Raw genomic sequence first — 20,263 nt, forward strand, 5'->3', positions numbered from 1 at the left:
GAGGCAGGAGAATCACTTGAACCCGGGAGGTGGAGGTTGCACGCAGTGAGCCAAGATCTTGTGCCACTGCACTCCAGCCTGGGCGACAGAGCGAGACTCCGTCTCAAAAAAAAAAAAAAAAAAAAAATTGTAACCACTGAAAGAAAGCATCAGCTGTTGTTGCCTTTGGCATTCCAGTCACCTGAACCCCCACACCCTATGGCTGTGGCTTCTCAGCTGCTTCCTGGAGCAGCCACAGCCAGCTTCACTTTCTGGCCCCTCCCGCTTCCCTGGGGCCCCAGTGGAAGTAGGAGGAAATGTGTGGGAGGTTGTGGATGGGTCTGGGCCTGCCCTAAGGGTGGAACTGAAGGAAACAGGATTTGCCCCTCTCCATTTCCTTCCCACTCTTCCCAACCTCAACCTAGCACATCTGGATCATCTGCCCCTTGCTGGAGGTTATCAGTGCTTCTCACCATTAGAACTGGGGGCTCAGAGCTGGACAAGGGCACTGTGGAATGAGTGCAAAAGGGGTGTGAAGTCACCCACCTCCTTGAGTTTTCTGCTCTGCCACTCATTAGCATTGTGACTCTGGCAAATCATTTCCCCTCTCTGGACTTTAGCTGCCTCCTCAGGTAAAATGAGGGTAAAAACACCTTCTCCATTCCTGTTTTGCAAATTAGTGAGATTCTGTTCATTATAAAAAGCAAATAGAGGCAAACCTTCCAAATGGAGACAATATGCCTGCATTTGGCATCAGACAGACTGGAGTTTGAATCCTGACTCTACTGTGTGTGTTACTGTGAGGGTCGAGGAGGTCAGGGAAGCCAGGTGCCCAGCACAGTGGGGTGCACAGTGGCCGTTCTTCCGTGTCCCACTCCTGCTGGTCGTTCCCTGCTTTAATAAAGGGATGAAAGAGCTGAGGATTGAGGACACCTGGGAAGCTTGTTAAACAGACATTTCCTTTTTTTTTTTTTGAGACAGGGTCTTTGTTGCCCAGGCTGCAGTGCAGTGGCACAATGATCATGGCTCACTGCTGCCTCAACCTCCCGGGCTCAAACTATCCTGCCTCACTATGTTGCTCAGGCTGGTCTCGAACTCCTGAGCTCAAGCACTCATCCCAACTCAACCTCCTACAGTGCTAGGATTATAGGCATAAGCCACCACACCTGGCCTACAAGGACATTTTCTGATCTCCCTGAAGATTCTGATTCAGGGTGGAGTATGTGTGTGTGTGTTGTAGGGAGACAGACAGCTGGATCTTTAACAAGCTCCCAACCTAACCCAGCCAGGGCTGGAGCCATCAGGCAGGGACAGCCAGTCCTCCAAGATGTGGGGGGGGTGGGTGGAGCTTAGGGTTCTGTCAGTGATGCCATTATCCTAACCACATACCTGTGGCTTAGCGGGGCTGCCATTCCCCTGGTGGGAGACAGGAAAGCATAGCTAGAAACAGCCTCTGAAGGATTGAACTCTCCTCTCCTTGGCTTCCTCCGGAGTCCTTCCAAGCCTGTATTGCTCCATGGGCTGCTACCTTGGAATTGCCTGGGTGCTTGTTAAAATTTCACTCTTCCTGGCCCCATCACCAGCACTGCTATATCAGAATCTTTTTTTTTTGGAAATGGGGTCTTGCTTTGTCACCCAGGCTGGAGTGCAGTTGTGCAATCATGGCTCGCTGCAGCCTCAATCTCCTGGGCCTGAGCGATCCTCCTACCTCAGTCTCCCAAATAGCTGGGACTGCAGGTGCAAACCACCATACCTGGCTAATTTTTTTTTTCTTGGTAGAGATGGGGTCTGGATTTGTTGCCCAGGCTGGTCTCAAACTCCTGGTCTCAAGTGATCCCCTGCCGCAGCCTCCCACAATGATGAGATTACAGACATACACCACTACGCCTGGCTCAAACCTTTATTTAATTAATTTATTTTATTTTTTAAACCCTGGGACACTCAACAGGAGCTTGGGTAAATAAAGTGATTTTCATTTACTGAATTCCTGATACGTGCCAGTCATCATGCTGAGTGTGAGGTAGGGAGTATGTGTAGCTGTTTCAGACTCAGAAAATAGGCTCAGAGAACATTCACTGCAGGTCTCAAGCTGAGGACCAGAAGCGGCGGTTAAACCCTCATCTGGCAGATTCTTAGAGCTGGCATTTGAGAATGTCCACCTATGCCATGGCCCAGTTTGCTTTCCTCTGTGGCCTGACACCTCTGCTCCCTGCTAAGCCCAATATTTTGGTTGTGGTAGGGGCTGGTGGGGAGAGGTATTAACAGAAATAGAGTAACTTTCAGTGCAGAACGTGCAAAGCTGGAGCACTGGATGCAGTCCTAGGCTTTTGCCAGAAATCTGGTCCTTTGCCTTGATCAGACAAGGGACTCCTCAGTGCAAGGGTTTGTCTTCTCCCTCAGCCTGGTGGCTATGGGGACAGGGATGGCTTTGTCTCCCTCTCAGCCAGATATGGCTTCAGAAGGCAGAATCTTCTCTTTCCCAGAGGCTGGGCATTTCTGAAGGTAGGTCTGTCTCCCCTTCTGTTGAGGGCACCTGTGGGCAGGGCTTTGTCACACCCATTGTACTGGCCTCCTGTGGGCAAACTGGCTGTGTGTCCCTTCATACAGGGTGCCTTCTGAAAGCAGCTTTGGGTCTTTTTCATCAACTTGGGGCTCACTGGATTTGGGGCTGTACCCATTGAAGCCTGGGCTCCTGAGGACAGGGCTGTGTCTCCATCTCCCCCAGGCTGGGGGCTCCTGAGGACAGGGCTAAAACCTTGTCTAGGTCAGGGCTCATCTCCCCCTCAGTCAAAGGACCCAGTTCCTCTCTCCCCTGCCAACCCAAGCCCAGCCCTTCCTCCCAGAGGGGCGCAGCATCGGAGGGGCCCAGCCCAGTATTGTGGGATGAGCTGGTGTGCCTGGCTGGATGTGGGTATTCCCCGTGATCTTGGTGTTGGGGCCCCGCCCCAGGAGCTGGCTTCCTGGCCTCAGCTGCCCTGCCCACCCAGCAGAGCCCGGGGGCAGGCCTTTCCTAATCCTTCATCCTGCTGCTGCTCATTGGAGGGTAGAGTAGAGTGAGTCACACACCTGTGCCTGGGCCCGTTCTCTGCCTCCTCTCCACTCATTACCTGCTTCCTGAGCTCCCCGAGAAGCCGCCAGGAAATATGCTCTCAGGGGCCCCCCATCTGCCTCAGCCTGTTTGTCACTGCCTGGACCACTGTCCCTGCTGTTTGTCAGGTAAGAGGCTGGTGGCCTGAGGGAAGGGCTAAGTTTCGGCCGTTTTGTCTAGCTGCCCTGCAGAATCCCCAAGGCTGCTCAGATTCTGGAAGGGTCCACAGAGCTAGGCGATGTCTGATTTCCCTCCTGTAGGCACCCCCTCAAGGACACACGGCCCGTCTTTGTTGCCCACAGACACAGCACAATCCTCTCACCCCTCAGGGCCATTCACACACACTCAGCAACAGATGCAGCATTCCACACACACCACACAAAACACATCCTCGTCACCCACAGAACCCCTTCACAACACACAACAGACCCTCATCATCCACAGATACAGCCCATGACCCTCCCTATACACATACACGAACGGGCACCAACGGACAATATTGCCTCACGTGATGCAGATCCTAACCCAAGGGAAAACATCCTTACAGACACACAACATGCACAACCGCACTGACAGACCCACACCCCAACCCGGAAGACCATCCACCCACTCACTGCAAACAAACCTACTCCGCAAGGTCTCACAAATATCTTCCCTACACACACACACACACACACACACAGCAATGCAACCATCTGTACATATCACAGAACTCCCCTTCCCCTAGATGCCCCCCCATACTGTTCAGTCGGTAGGTCAGTAATCCCAACCCCACTTCTCACCCTCCCGAGCTCACGCACCGGCAGCCAGGCCTCACAGCGGGGCAAGAAGGGCAGAGCTGAGCCAGGGGTCCCAGCCACACTAAAGAGCATGACAGGAGAGACTAGCACTCCCAGCTGTCTCAGTGCTGCCTCCTATGGCCCTAGGACTTAGAGCACACTCATAATAAAAACACGGGTGGATCACCTGAGGTCAGGAGTTCGAGACCAGCCTGACCAACATGGTGAAACCCTGTCTCTACAAAAAAAAAAAAAATCAGCCAGGGATGGTGGTGTGCACCTGTAATCCCAGCTACTGGGGAGGCTGGGGTGGGAGAACCGCTTGAACCCAGGAGGCGGAGGTTGCAGTGAGCTGAGATGGCGCCACTGCACTCCAGCCTGGGTGACAGGATAAGACTCCATCTCAAAGATCTTGCATATCTTTGGCCAAAAAAAGACAAAACAAAAATAAGCCAAAATAGTTTTCTTGCTGTTATAAGTTGTGTCTTCTTAAAAATGTCATTTTCTGTTGAATTGCTTGTTTATAGGAGCATGATTGCTTTTTACACGTTGGTTTTATATCCAGAAATCTTGTTTAAGTGCTGTTTTGGTTCTAATAATTTTTCTATGGAATTGCTGCAATTTTTCTACGTAAATAGTCTGTGAAGATGACAGTTTTGCTTTTCCTTCCTAATCTTCATAATCTTTTTTTCCTTTGGTCTGATAGTCTTCACAATAGAATTAGGTCGTGATTATTCCTATATGATTATTCCCATTTGCAAATTAGGAAACAGGCTTGAAGAGGTAATTTGGCTTTTTCAAGTTCACACAGAAAGCAGATGGCATCAAGATTTGAACTCAAGTCTCTTTGATTCTAAAACCCGTGCCCTTTTCCCTGTGGTATTCTTTCAACCACATTATCCTCCATTTGCTGATGAGAAAAGCGATACTCACAGCAAGGAAGTGTCCACAACGCTCTTGGCAAAGGACAAGTTTTGAGAGCAGAAAGAACTGAACAACCCCTTTATAACAGTTGTGCAGGACTGCCCTAGTTTAGTGTATCTGGATCCTAATTCCAGCTCTGTTACCTACCAGCTATGTTACTTGGATAAATCACATCCTCTCTCCAATGTCATTCATTCGTTCATTAAGCTTTATCCAGCACCTGCAATGTGCCAGGCAACGTTCCAGATCTTGGCAATAAACTCAAGGAGATTACAGTTTAGCTGGGGAGAAGATAATGAGCAAAGTAAATAAATAAATAAAATACATGTATTAGATGTGATACGTGCTGTGGAGAAAAGGAAAGCAAGATGAGAGCCTGGGAATGTGGGGGGATGGCTGCAACTTATTAGGGTGGTCAGGAAAGGCCCCATTGAGAAAGTGGCATTTGAGGAAAGACCTAACTTTGAGTGTCTGAGGAAAGGTGGTCCAGGCAGAGAGAACAGGAGGTGCAAAAGGGTGAGGTGAGGCCGGGCGTGGTGGCTCACGCCTGTAATCTCAGCACTTTGAAAGGCCGAGGTGGGTGGGTCACTTGAGGTCAGGGTTCGAGACCAGCCTGGCCAACATGGTGAAACCCCATCTCTACTAAAAATACAAAAATTAGCCAGGCATGGTGGCGCACGCCTGTAATGCCAGCTACTTGAGAGGCTGAGGAAGGAGAATCGCTGGAACTCAGGAAGAGGAGGTTGCGGTGAGCTGAGATTGCACTGCTGAACTCCAGCCTGGGCGACAGAGGGAGACTCTGTCTCAAAAACAAACAAACAAACAAAAACAAAAAGAAAAACAAAAGGGTGAGGTGAGAGTGTATTGAGCAAGGGCAGGAAGACTAGAACGACGACATTGGAGGGAGCGAGATGTAGGGGATGAGGTGAGGTCTTACAGGGTCTTGCAGGTGCTTTAAAGGACTTTGGCTTCTCCCGTTAAGTGAGATGGAAGCCCCCGGGGGGCTTTGAGCAGAGGAGTGATGTGATGTGACTGACGTTAAATAGTTTAACCGCGTTGCTGTATTAAGAACAGACTAGGCCGGGTATGGTGGCTCACGCCTGTAATCCCAGCACTTTGGGAGGCCAAGGTGGGCGGATCACATGAGGTCAGGTGTTCAAGACCAGCCTGGCCAACATGGTGAAAACCCGTCTCTACTAAAAATACAAAAATCAGCTGGGCGTGGTGGTGCACACCTGTAATTGCAGCTACTTGGGAGGCTGATGCAGGAGAATTGCTTGAACCTGGGAGGCAAAGGTTGGAGTGAGCTGAGATCCTGCTACTGCACTCCAGCCTGGGTGACAGAGTGAGACTCCATCTCAGAAAACAAACAAACAAACAAAAAAAAACAGACTAATGGGGACGTGAGTGTGGAAGCAGGGAGACGGGGGAGGAGGCTGCAATCCAGCGGGGAGGTGGAGGGATTTGGACCAGGGCTATAGCAGTGGAGGTGGTGAGAAGTGGCAAGATTTTGGATCTGTCATTTTTCTATCTATCCATCCATCCATCATTTAAAGTTTTTTTTTTTTTTTTTTTTTTTTGAGACGGAGTCTTGCTCTGTTGCCCAGGTTGGAGTGGAGTGCAGTGGGGTGATCTTAGCTCACTGCAACCTCAGCCTCCTGGGTTCAAGTGATTCTCCTGCCTCTGCCTCTTGAGTAGCTGGGATTAACAGGCACGTGCCACCATGCCCGGCTAATTTTTGTGTTTTTAGTAGAGACGGGGTTTCCCTAGAGGGCAAAAGAGCCCCTGGTTGAGAACCACTGATATAGTAAAATTCCTACCTATTACACACACACATATTTTGAAGACAAGATCTCACTCTGTTACCCAGGCTGGAGTGCGGTGGTGTAGTCACGGCTCACTGCAGCCTCAACCTGCTGGGCTCAAGTGATCCTCCCACCTCAGCCTCCTGAGTAGCTAGGACTACAGGCGTGCACCGCCATGTCCAGCTAATTTTTTCTGTATTTCTTGTAGAGACGTGGTTTTACAAGCGTGAGACGCTGTGCCCAGCCTTACTTATCATATTTAATTTATTCTTTTAATTACTTATATACTTAAATATTGTGGGCAATAGCTCGTTATTTTATAAATATTTATTTTTTGCACTCAAATTTCATGAAACAAATGTATAAGCATCTTTTACGCCAGCATCTTCATTCTTGTTGGAGCCCCTTTTCTGTCATTTAACAGAGCTTTCTAGGCTGCATAATTTTCACTTCCGTCTCCATTGAATGAGATACAGCACTTAACATCCCAATAAGATGCTATCACAGGAAAATTACATCCCAAGACACAATTATCCACTACATAACATTGGGACGGTTTTCTTTTTCACTGCTGTTCTGATCTCAAAAGCTCAACAAGTATTGCTTTAAAAAACAAGCACAAAATTGAATTTCTTTAAAAAACAAACAGCAAAAAACCCTTTCTTAATTATAAAAAATTGAAAACCGCCGGGCCTGGTGGCTCGCGCCTGTAATCCCAGCACTTTGGGAGGCTGAGGTGGGTGGATCACTTGAGGTCAGGAGTTCGAGACTAGCCTGGCCAACATGGTGAAACCCCCATCTCTACTAAAAATACAAAAATTAGCCAGGCATGGTGGCAGGTGCCTGTAATCCCAGCTACTTGGGACGTTGAGGCAGGAGACTCACTCGAAAGCGGGAGGCAGAGGTTGCAGGGAGCCGAGATCGTGCCGTTGCACTCCAGCCTGGGTGACAAAAGTGAGACTTCGTCTCAAAAAGAAAAGAAAACATGTGCAGCAGTACATTTAAAGGTGTAATGGAACCTCATGTACCCTTAGCCAGCTTCAACAATTATCAGCACACTTTTTATTTTTTTTTAAGAGACAGGGTCTCACTCTGCCATGTAGGCTGGAGTGCAGTGGGATGATCATGGCTCACTGCAGTGAATTTTTAAAAGTTTTTGTAAAGATGGAGTCTGGCTATGTTGTCCAGGCTGGTCTCAAGCTCCTGTCCTCAGGTGACAACCACCTGGACCCGCCAAAGTGCTGGGATTATAGGTATAAGCCACCATGCCTGGCAATCCTCAATTTCCCTACCTCCCTCCCTTCCTTCCTTCCTTCTCTCTCTCTCTTTCTTTCTTTTTTAGAGTCTCACTCTGTTACCCAGACTGGAGTGCAGTGGTGCAATCTTGGCTCACTGAAATCTCTGCCTCCTGGGTTCAAGCGATTCTCCTGCCTCACCCTCCTGAGTAATTGGAATTACAGGCATGTGCCACTACGCCAAGCTAATTTTAGTATTTTTAGTAGAGACGGGGTTTCACCATGTTGGCCAGGCTGGTCTCGAACTCCTGACTTCAAGTGATCCACCCGCCTCGGCCTCCCAAAGTGCTGGGATTACAGGCATGAGCCACTGCGCCGGGCCCAATTTCTTTCTTTTTTTTTTTCCCTTTTGTTTGAATCAGGATCTGAGAAGATTCATGTAGCAATTGGTTGCTATGTCTCTTAATTCTCTTTATTTAAGTAGTTAATTTATTTAGAGGTGAGTTCTCACTGTGTTGCCCAGGCTAGTCTCAAACTCCTGTATCAAGTGATCCTCTCACCTCGGCCTCTCCAGGTGCTGGGATTATAGGCATCAGCTCCTACGCTTGACCTCTTAATTCTCTTTTAATCAATAGTTTCTCCCTATATCTTTTTTTCTTGTTTAGAATTTATTATTTTTATTTTTTTGAGATGGAGTTTTGCTCTTGTTGCCCAGGCTGGAGTGCAATGGTGCAATCTCGGCTCACTGCAACCTCCACCTCCCAGGTTCAAGCAATTCTCCCGAGTAGCTGAGATTACAGACATGCACCACTATGCCCAGCTAATTTTGTATTTTTTTTTTTTTTTTTTTTTTTTGAGACGGAGTCTCGCTCTGTCGCCCAGGCTGGAGTGCAGTGGCGCAATCTCGGCTCACTGCAAGCTCCGCCTCCCGGGTTCACGCCATTCTCCTGCCTCAGCCTCTCCGAGTAGCTGGGACTACAGGCGCCCGCCACCGCGCCCGGCTAATTTTTTTGTATTTTTAGTAGAGACGGGGTTTCACCGTGGTCTCGATCTCCTGACCTCGTGATCCGCCCGCCTCGGCCTCCCAAAGTGCTGGGATTACAAGCGTGAGCCACCGCGCCTGGCCTAATTTTGTATTTTTAATAGAGACAGGGTTTCTCCATGTTGAGGCTAGTCTCGAACTCCTGACCTCAGGTGATCCGCCCACCTCAGCCTCCCAAAGTACTGGGATTACAGGCGTGAGCCACCGTGCCCAGCTAGAATTTATTTATTGAAGAAAGCAGGTTGTGTGTTCTGTATGTTTCTTATCATGTACGTTTGTTGAGTGCATCCCTGTGATCTGTTTCCTTCTGTAACAGAAGCAAACTGGTGGTTAAACTTGCTGATTCTGTTTCGGCTTTCTGGGCAAGACTGTTTTATAGGTGGTGTTGTGAATTATGCGTGCTCAAACACAACTTCAATAGAACAGTTTTCAAACATACACAAAAAGAGAAGGAAGAGTACAAGAAATCCTTGTGGTAGTTTCCTGTGGCTGCTATAAGAAGTTACCACAAACTTAGTGGTTTCAAATAACACACGACCGGGCGTGGTGGCTCACACCTGTAATCCCAGCACTTTGGAAGGCGGAGGAGGGCGGATTGCTTGAGGTCAGGAGTTTGAGATCAGCCTGACAACACAGTGAGACTGAGATCGTACCACTGCACTCCAACTTGGGAGACAGAGTGAGACTCCATCTAAAAATAAATAAGTAAATAAAAATCAATCAATCAATAAAATAAATATTTTGCCACATTCTCTATTTCTCCCCTCTCTCCCTTCATTCCTCTTCCTTTTTTCTTCATACTCTGTATCCATCCTTCTTTATTTCTTCTCTTTGTTTTTCTTACTTTCTCTCTTTGTCCTTCCTTTCTTCTTATTTTGCTGTAATATTTTAAAGCAAATTCCACATATATGGACATTTTGTTGATAACTGCAACACCATTATCTGTTAATACTATTATCAAGAATTCCTTAGAATTATCTAAAATCCTGTCCATATACCAGTTTCTGTGATTTTTCTCAGATATGTCTGTCCTGGATATCTTCTGTTTTCTCCTCCAGACCCACTGTGGGAATGGCAGTGCATGCCCAGAGTACACTCCACCCTTCTTCACCCACCTCTTGGCCCGGAGGCTGCCCTGTAGGGACCACATTAACGGTTCCTTTGTTTCTGGTTGGGCTCAGCCAACTGGCGGTGCCGATAAGACGTCAGAGGATGGGAGAAGAGAAAGGTTTGAGTATTTATTTCCTGGTTCCCTCCCTGCCAGTTGCAGGATCAGCTGCAACTTCTTTTTTTAATATTTTTATTTGAGACAGAGTCTTCCTCTGTCGCCTAGGCTGGAGAGCAGCGGCTTGATCTTGGCTCACTGCAACCTCTGCCTCCTGGGTTCAAGCAAGTCTCCTCAGCCTCCCGGGTAGCTGGGATTACAGGTGGGTGCCACCACGCCCGGGTGATTTTTGTATTTTTAGTAGAGACAGGGTTTCACCACGTTGGCCAGGCTGGTCTTGAACTCCTGACCTCAAGTGATCTGCCCGCCTCTGCCTCCCAAAGTGCTGGGATTACAGGCGTGAGCCACCATGACTGTCCTCTTAAATCTCTTTTAATCTGGAACAATCTCCTCCCTGTTTCTTGTGTGCTTTTATTTCATTTCATTTTTAACCTTTTGTTTTGTTTTGTTTTGTTTTGTAGAGATAGGGTCTCCCTGTTTTGCCCAGGTTGGTCTCAAACTCCTGGGCTCAAGGGATCCTTCCGCCTCAGCTTCCCCAAAGTGTTGGAATTACAGGCATGAGCCACGGAGCCTGGTCCTGTGTTTGTTTTTGTGTTCATGCGGTTGATTTCTGGAGAGAACTGGCTCCATTGTCCAGTAGAATGTTCTATATTTTGGAATTGGTTGATTCCTTGTGAGGTCCTTTAATTTATTCCTCTGTCCCCTGTATTTTCTGAAAACTGAGGTTAGACCTAAAGGCTTGATTAGATTCAAATTTGGACATATTTTCTTTTTTTTTTTTCACCCAGGCTAGAGTGCAGTGGCACCATCTCGGCTCACTGCAACCTCCGCCTCCTGGGTTCAAGCAATTCTCATGCCTCAGCCTCCCGAGCCGCTGGGATTACCAGTGGTAATCAGCAGGTGTGTGCCACCGTGCCTGGCTCTTTCTTTTATTATTATTATTTTTAGTAGAGACGGTTTCACCATATTGGCCAGGCTGTTCTCAAATTCCTGACCTCAAGTGATCTGCCCACCTCAGCCTCCCAAAGGCCGCTGGGATTACAGGCGTGAGTCACTGTGCCTGGCTAAATTTGGACATATTTTCAAGTGGAGCCAACATAATTTGCTAACAGAATGGATGTCGGGTGTGAGAGAAAGAGTCGAACTCAGTTCCCTCATTTGTAAAATATTGATAGTAATATCTACCTACCTACCCTGCTTATTGATAATCTCAAAAGAGGTGCTGATCTGCAGCTGCCACATGTGCGCATGAAGGGACTATACTGGAAGGCAGGCCGAGCCAACAGTCCCGGACCTTGAGCCAGGCGTCCTGGAGACTCTGGGCAATGGAGGCTGGTTGATCTCGGAGGTCCCTCCGAGGCTTGCTATCCCTCCTGGACGGTGGTGGCTGGAGGAGGGCTGAGGTGAAACTGTTTTGGAACCAAGGATCTGGGCTGGGGAGCAGAGTTGGGGCCTTGCCTTTTAGGTGAGCAGTTTGCATGAAGGCTTAGTTCATGTATAGACCATGTCCTCATATTTCAGGGCACTCGAGGCTCAAAGAGCCTGTAAGGGAGACAAGAAGAAATGATCAAACTGAGGCTGTTTCTTTTCTTTTTTTTTGGTTTTAAATATAAGTATGGGGTCTCACTATATTGCCCAGGCTGGTCTTGAACTCCTGGGCTCAAGCAATCCTCCTGCCTTGGTCTCCCAAAGTGCTTGGCCTGAGCCTGTTTCCATGTCCCTGGCAGGACATGGGGATTGGGACAGTGCGTGTGGTGGGTGAGCATGGAGCAGTATGGATGCATGAACTTGAGGAAGGAGATGAGCCTGGCAGGTGTGAGTGAGGGGAGACTGGGCGTGAGTGTGCAGGTGAGTGGAGGAACACAGTGTGAGTGGGCATCTTTGCATGAGAGTAGGCACTGAGCGTATGCGAGTGTGCAAGTGTTATGTGGTCTGAGTGTGTCTGCCTGTGTGTGATGTGGGGCTGGAGGTGGAGGAGGAGCAGATGCTTGGCTCTAGTTCTACATGACTGAGGCAAATGTTAAAAGTGGTTTGTCCTGGCCAGGCGCGGTGGGTCATGCCTGTAATCCCAGCACTTTGGGAGGCTGAGGCGGGCAGATCACTGGAGGTCAGGAGTTCAAAACCAGCCTGGCTAACATGGTGAAACCCCGTCTCTACTAAAAAGACAAAAATTAGCCGGGCATGGCAGTACTTGCCTGTAATCCCAGCTACTCCAGAGGCTGAGGCAGGAGAATCGCTTGAAACTGGGAGGCAGAGGTTGCAGTGAGCTGAGAGTGCGTCACTGCACTCTAGCCTGGGGGACAGAGTGAGACTCTGTCTCAAAAAAAAAAAAAAAAAAAAAGTGTTTTATCCTTTGAGAGCCATTTTTGGCTTTGATAAGGGACATTAGGAGGAGGAGCCTGGCCCAGATACCCAGAGCGGAGCTGCTGATACAGGCCCCCGACTCTCCTTACACCTGCCTTGCTGTGGGACCCTGGTCCTGTCAGGACCTCAGTTCCCCTCTCTGTGTAGGAGGTTGTTGGGTTGGCTGATGTATCTGAGGGACTTGCTTCTTTAGACAGGGTCCACCCCAGTGCCTGGTGCCTGGGGGTGCTCAGATGGTGCTTGTTGGTTGGTTGAAGGAATGAGTGGGTAAATGGACTGGAAACTGAGGCAGAGACTCTGGCTCACCTCTCACGTATGCACACGGGATGCCCCTGCCGGCTCACTTTCACACATACCCCCACACTCACACATTCATGTGCATTCACCCTTGATTGCCCGCCCCTCTTCACCCGCACGCTCCCATGAACTCACACGCTGCCAACCCACGCCAGCCTGGGTGAAAAAAAAAAAGAAAATAATGTCCAAATTTGAATCTAATCAAGGCTTTAGGTCTAACCTGTTTTCAGAAAATACAGGGGACAGAGGAATAAATTAAAGGACCTCACAAGGAAGCAATCAACCAATTCCTGAATATAGAACATTCTACTGGACAATGGAGCCAGTTCTCTCCAGAAATCAACCGCATGAACACAAAAACAAACACAGGGCCAGGCCCCGTGGCTCATGCCTGTAATTCCAACACTTTGAGAAGCTGAGGCGGAAGGATCCCTTGAGCCCAGGAGTTTGAGACCAACCTGGGCAAAACAGGGAGACCCTGTCTCTACAAAACAAAGTCTCAGGGAGCTTCCACCTCCACCCCCACAGATCTGTTCCCATGGGGTTTCTGGGCTCAGTGCTTCTTGGTCTCCAGGGATGCCCTGCCCTGTCATGCTGCTGACCCGGTGGCTCTTCCGAGCTCCTCTCTTCTCCCTCCACTTTATATCCCAGCGGGCATTCTCTTTCGTCCACTCCCTTTCTTTTATTTTCTCTCTCACTCCTATCCAGAGACACACAGACCCAAATGTGCACAGGCACATGCTTGCTGTCTGTGTCTCCTCATCTCGTCTTTTGTCTTGGATCTTCCCTTGTCTTTATCCCTGAATCTCCTTGTTCCTCTCATCTCTCCCGGTGTTTACATCTGTCTTTTTGCCTGAGCCTGGCTCCCTCCATCCATCCCTCCGCCCTCTAATTTTCTTTTCCCCCCGACTCCCTCCCGCCTCCTCCCTCTCTGCTTTGATTTTCCTGGTCCCTCATCTCTCCTCCGTCCTCTTCCTCACTCTCGTGCTCCCTTTCTCGCTCTCTTGAGTACATGCACTTGCTTTCTCTCTCTTGCTTTTCCTCTTTCTCACCTCGGCTCCTGGCCTCGGGCGCTGTCCACACCCCACCCCATCCCTCGCTCTTTGAGAAGCCTCTGTGCAGTGCCCAGGTCGTGGCAGCCCAGCTTGGAAGTTCCTGTGGCACCCCTCGGGAGGCCCTAGGGCCACAGCATTTCCTCCCAGGGGTGACTTGGTAGTGATACGCTCTGTTTCCTCACTTCTGCAATTGCCAGACAACACAGAGGCTGAGGCTGGGGCTGGAACCCAGACAGAGACACACGGTCACTGCAGCTGAAGCCGCTGCCCCTGCTACAGGTAAGGGGGAATCCTGGCCCCTGCTGGGCAAGGGGGAGGCGTATAAAAATGTCCTCAGGAGGCAAACCAAGGTCATGCCCCCAGGCTGCACCTAAGCAGATGGGTGCTTTTCTTTCTTTCTTTCTTTTTTTTTTTTTTGAGACAGGGTCTCTCACTGTGCTGCCCAGGCGGAAGTGCAGTGGGGCGATCATGGCTCGCTGCAGCCCGGACCTGCCAGGCTCAGGTGATCCTCCCACTTCAGCCTCCTGAGTATCTGGGACTAGAGGCGTGCTCTACCACGCCTGGCTAATTTTTGTAATTTTTGTGGAGACGAGGTCTTGCCTTGTTGCCCAGACTGGTCTCCAACTCCTGGGCTCAAGCAATCAGCCTGCCTCGGCCTCCCAAAGTCTGTGCTAGGCTGCTTCTGTTTTTTAAGGGATTGTTCTGGCACCTTTCTCAGGCCCAGAGTCTCATGTTTAGAAATCACTTCTAGTGTCCAAACATTCCTGGAGAACCCAACACCCAAGTTTGGCTTTTCTGAGGCTGGGGCAGTGCTGACCCCAGAGATCCCTCTGGGAGGTGGTGATGGTGGTGATGGGGACAGTGCTGACCCCAGAGACCCCACTGGGAGGTGGTGATGGTGGTGATGGCGGCAGCTTGGATCTCAGGAAGCTAAATGACATCTACTTGACTAGCTGTGTGGTCTTGGCCAAGTTACGCTCCATCTCTGTGCACTTTTCTAAATTGTCAAATAAGGATAATCCCATCTCCTCCACAGAATTGTCGGGCCATATAAAGGATCTGGTACAGGGCGGGGCACGGAGGAATTCACTAAACGCTAGGTTTGCAGGGTGGGGAAGGGGGTGCTGAAAATAACCAGGTTCTTATACACAGGGCCAAGCCCACAACCAATGGCCCCTATCAGGTCCCAGGTGCTGGGGACAGGGCCCAGGCTGGCACCCGCCGTCCTCCGCTGGCAGGAGGTCCAGATGTGGGGCTGTGCACTCGCTCACTTGTGAAATATGACAGAACCAGCAGGCTCTCTCCCCACACCTCTGGCTGTTCTCCTTTAGCTCTGACTGAATACCCAGCTGTGTTCCAGGTGTTTGGGGTGCTGTGTGTGTTGGGGGAGGCGGTAGGGGTGGGAGATGTGTTGGGGAGTGCTACGGAAGCAAAAGAGACACCACGATCTTTAGGTCCTGACAAACCAGCCGGAGAAAGAGGTCAGCCCCTTAGATGACTGGGTCCTGGACCTGAGGTGGGCATCCGGGGTTTCGATCTCAGCTCCTGCTGACAAGCCGGGGCCTTGAGTCGTTCGGAAGTTCCACTTTCCTCCTTTGCAGATTGCAGGTTAAAATACTGACCTCTGTGGGCCGGGCATAGTGGCTCATGCCTGTAATCCCAGCACTTTAGGAGGCCGAGGCGGGAAGATCACGAGGTCAAGAGATGGAGACCATCCTGGCGAACATGGTGAAACCCCATCTCTACTAAAAATACAAAAATTAGCTGGGCCTGGTGGCGGGTGCCTGTAGTCCCTGCTACTCAGGAGGCTGAGGCAGAAGAATTGCTTGAACCTGGGAGGCGGAGGTTGCAGTGAGCTGAGATGGCACCGCTGCACTCCAGCCTGGGCAACAGAGCGAGACTCCGTCTCAAAAAACAAAACAAAACAAAACAAAACAAAACAAACAAAGCACTGACCTGTGAGTTTGCGGGGAGGATGAAGTAAGAGTTGGGATGGGGAAGTGCTTTGTCAATTGGAAAATGCTGCGCAACGGGGACCGATGAATTCCCTCTAATGCTGACTCTGTGATTCCTGCTGTAAACGCCTTAGGGATGAAGAACTTGTTTTGTTCACTGTTGTATCCTTTATCCTTAGCACAGGGTTTGCAACATAGCATATGCTTAGAATATGCACAAGACAGATGAATGATGAAGCGGCTTTTGCAGTTGGAAGGGACTGGACGGTGAGCCAGAGGCCCAGTATCTGGTCCCAGCTCTGCCCCCGACACTGTGTTCACCTTGGGAAAATCCCTTCTCATCTCTGGGCCTCAGTTTCCCCATCTGGCCATTGAAGGAGGAAGGAATTCACAGTTTATGTTATCCGTGACAAAATGTGCCTACAGCACTCAGTTTTCTCTGATTGGTGGTGGGAAGCAGGTATGAGGAGAGGCTGGGATCTCGTTGTCCTTTTGCAGGGAGCAGAGATTCCCCACTTCTCACCCCAGACCTGTGAAGGAGGCCTTGTTGAAGAGGGTGGCATTCTCTTTCTTGGCGGCATCCCCCACTTTCCTGTTCCGATCCCCTGGATGGGTGGAGGCTTGGGCTTCAGAGAGGGCAACAGTGGAGCAGGAGCCGCAGCACCCCTTGATGGGCCTAGGGGTGTGTGTCTGGGTTGGGAGTGGAGCCAGTTCCCAAAGGGCAAGTGCTGGGACTCTGCTGCAGCCCCCTCTCTGACCAGCCCCTCTTGGGCGTGATGAGAGCCGGGAGAAGCCTCTGGCGTGTCTGTGCGTGTGCATGTGTGTCTTTGCGTGTGCATGCGTGTCTGTGGTTATGTGGGGTGGACAGGAGGGAGCTGGCTCTGGCTATGTCTACATGTATCTGGAATGATGGGCCGGGGGCATGTTCAGGCTGCACGTGGCCTGCGCCAGCCAACAGCTCCCCTCCCGGGAGCAGACGGCCGGCAAAGCCAGCTGAGAGGCTGATATGCCTCTGTGTGTCTTCAGCCGAGGGGAATCACAGCCAGATTCTGTGTGTGTATTTGTTTGTGTGCTTGTGTGTGAGAGAGAGACAGAATACGCAGGGGGAGGATCACCACTCAGCCGCCCCTGCCCACCCCCTTGGTTCTGTAGGAGGGAGATCTTCAGGGTCTGGGTGTGGAGTTGAGCTTGGCTGGCTAATGCGAGAAGCACGTCAAAAACAAATTTGTGCATACCCCGCCTACCCCCCATTTTTTTGAGACAAAGACTTGCTCTGTCACGCAGGCTGGAATGCAGTGGCGTGATCACAGCTCGCTGCAGCCTCGATCTCCTGGGCTCAAGCAGCCCTCTCACCTCAGTCTCTCGAGTAGCTGGTACTACAGGTGCACACCATCTTGCCTGGCTAATTTTTGTGTTTTTTTTTTCTGTAGAGGTGGGGTTTGACATGATGCCCAGGCTGGTCTTGAACTCTCGTGCTCAAGCAATCCGCCTGCCTCGGCCTCCCAAAGTGCTGGGATTACAGATGTGAGCCACCATGCCTGGCACACCCCCCACATCCCCCCCTTTTTTTTTTTAAGAGACACAGTCTTGCTCTGTCACCCAGGCTGAAGAGCAGTGGAATGATCGTGACTCACTGCAGCCTTGAACTCCTGGTCTCAAGCTATCCTCCTGCTTTAGCCACCCGAGTAGCCAGGAGGCACATGCCACCACGCCTGGCTAATTTAAAAAACTTTTTTTTTTTTTTTTTTTTTTTTTTTTGTGGAAACGGGATCTTGCTGTGTTTCCCAGGCTGGTCTTGAACTTCTGGCCTCAAGCCATCTCCCGCCTAGGCTTCCCAAAGTGCTGGGATTACAGGCGTGAGCCACTGCACCCAGCCTGCACTACCTTTTACAGTTCATAAAGTCCATTTCAATGTACCAAGTGCTTTACTGTTTACCAAAAACTGTCACCATCAATAATCTCACTTCCTTTTTTTTTTTACAACAATGCTTTGAGATAAGCGAGGCACAGGCACCGCATTTTGCAGATAAAAACCCCAAGGCTCAGAGCTGGAATAAGGCTCAGTCAAGATATGTGGGTGAGTGGCGCAGCTGAGGCCAGAGGCCCCATCCCCTGGTTTCGGTTCCTATGCTTTCTCTCCGGCTAACCCCGGTTACTTCTAGGAGAGAATGCGTAGCTGGCTTAGTGCATGGCCAATTCGGTTGCTTCTTTATTCACTTATTCAACAAACATTTTCTGAGGACAGCAGGGAAGGGAGTTCACAGTTATTGAGTAAATTGCTTCACTCAGCTCTCACAACCACCGTGTGAGGAAGGTTTTATTACTATCATTTTGCAGATGAAGAAAGGGAGGCTGGGAGATCCAAGGATCACCAGCAAGGAAGAAGCAGACCCAGGTGCAGACTCAGGTCTGTGTGACACCAGGGCCTGTGCCCAGCCCTGCTTTTTTCCCTGGACGGGGCCCTGGACTGGCCATGAGGACACCGGCAGGACTCAGGAACTCCCAGGCTGGGAAGAAGTCAGCGTGATTCCTGGTATAACAGAGGCATGGCCGGGTGCGGTGGCTCATGCCTGTAATCCCAGCACTTTGGGATGTCGAGGTGGGTGGATCGCCTGAGGTCAGGAGTTTGAGACCAGCCTGGCCAACATGGTGAAACCCTGTCTCTACTAAAGATATAAAAATTAGCCAGGCATGGTGGCATGTGCTTGTAATCCCAGCTACTTGGAAGGCTGACACACGAGGATCGCTTGAACCTGGGAGGCGGAGGTTGCAGTAAGCTGAGATTGCATCATTGCACTCCAGCCTAGGTGACAGAGTGAGACTCAGTCTCAACCCCCCTGCCCCACCGCAACACACACATACACAAACCAGAGGCATAACAGAGGCATGATGTGTCCGGTGCTGGGGCAGCCCAGGGGAGGTGGTTCCTCCCTCCCTCTTCCTGGCCCTGTCCTGGAAGCAAAATTGGGTAGGGTAACTCACAGACAGATACCACCTGGGTATCTGGGAGCCAGGAGGAGAGACCCAGGCCAGACGTGGGGTTTCCTAGGCCAACTGAGCAGAGGCTGAGTCTCCTCAATGTCATATACATATCTGGGGCCAGGGTGAGCTCCCCAATGAGAAGGAACACTGGGTAACTCTGACTGGTACCCAGATCATCCTCATCCCTCGTGCCCTAGACCCTGTCCGTAACCTCTCCCAGACATGGTGCTCCATTCGTCAGCCAATAAATGTGCATGGTCCCTCGCACTGGGAATTGTAGGGAGCCTGGCACAGAATTCCCCAGAAGTCAGGATTTCTGCTCCCTTAATTCGTCCCTGAAATCCTTCTGCATCTTGGAGAAATGGTATTGAAACCACTCTGTGAGAGGTAACATTAGAGGGTGTGGCTGGCACGGCCAGGTCAGGGCACAAATATCAAGCAACAGGGCATGTCAGAACAGGAAGTAACTCATGTGTTGAGCACCTTCTATATGCCTAGCACTGTAGAGGTTGTCTGCAACATCAGGGCTATCCTGTGAGGTCAGTTTTTTTTTTTTTTTTGAGATGGAGTCTCGCTCTGTCGCCCAGGCTGGAGTGCAGTGGCGCAATCTCGGCTCACTGCAAGCTCTGCCTCCTGGGTTCACGCCATTCTCCTGCCTCGGCCTCCCAAGTAGCTGGGACTACAGGCGCCCGCCAACACGCCCGGCTAATTTTTTGTATTTTTAGTAGAGATGGGGTTTCACCGTGTTAGCCAGGATGATCTTGATCTCCTGACCTCGTGATCCACCCGCCTCAGCCTCCCAAAGTGCTGGGATTACAGGCTTGAGCCACCGCTCCCGGCCTGAGGTCAATTTTTTTTTTTTGAGATGGAGTCTCGGTCTGTCACCCAGGCTGGAGTGCAGTGGCATAATCTCAGCTCACTGAAACTTCCCCCTCCCGGGTTCAAGTGGTTCTCCTGCCTCAGCCTCCCATGTAGCTGGGATTATAGATGTGTGCCACCACGCCCAGCTAATTTTTGTATTTTTAGTAGATATGGGGTTTCGTCATGTTGGCCAGGCTGGTCTTGAACTCCTGACCTCAGGTGATCTGCCTGCCTCGGCCTCCCAGAGTGCTGGGATTACAGGTGTGAGCCACCCCACCCAGCCTAATTTGTATTAATTAATTAATTAATTATTATTATTATTATTTTTTTGAGACGGAGTCTCACTGTCGCCCAGGCTGGAGTGCAGTGGCGCGATCTTGGCTCACTGCAGGCTCCACCCTGCCCCGGGTTCACGCCATTCTCCTGCCTCAGCCTCCCGAGTAGCTGGGACTACAGGTGCCCACCACCTCGCCCGGCTAATATTTTGTATTTTTAGTAGAGACGGGGTTTTACCGTGTTAGCCAGGATGGTCTCGATCTCCTGACCTTGTGATCCGCCCGCCTCGGCCTCCCAAAGTGCTGGGATTACAGGCGTGAGCCACCACGCCCGGCCCTAATTTTTATTTTTAAGAGATAGGGTCTTGCTCTGTTGCCCAGGCTGGAGTGCAGTGGT

General features: G+C 50.4%; 1 protein-coding gene across 2 annotated transcripts in view; it reads left to right on the forward strand.

Moving 5' to 3' along the window:
- The first annotated feature begins 3,020 nt into the window (after positions 1-3,020).
- Positions 3,021-20,263, forward strand: part of PTAFR (platelet activating factor receptor) — a 37,345-nt gene continuing 20,102 nt past the window's right edge. Inside the window, exon 1 of one of the 2 annotated variants that reach the window (XM_063631513.1) lies at positions 3,021-3,195. The gene's annotated coding sequence lies outside the window, so the exon portion shown is untranslated. Of the gene's footprint in view, positions 3,196-13,667; positions 14,073-20,263 lie in introns of those variants that run through there. The other variant, XM_055261361.2, reaches the window with a different exon arrangement.

The sequence above is a fragment of the Symphalangus syndactylus genome, chromosome 22 (assembly GCF_028878055.3).
Source record: "Symphalangus syndactylus isolate Jambi chromosome 22, NHGRI_mSymSyn1-v2.1_pri, whole genome shotgun sequence".
Taxonomy (NCBI): Eukaryota; Metazoa; Chordata; class Mammalia; order Primates; family Hylobatidae; genus Symphalangus; species Symphalangus syndactylus.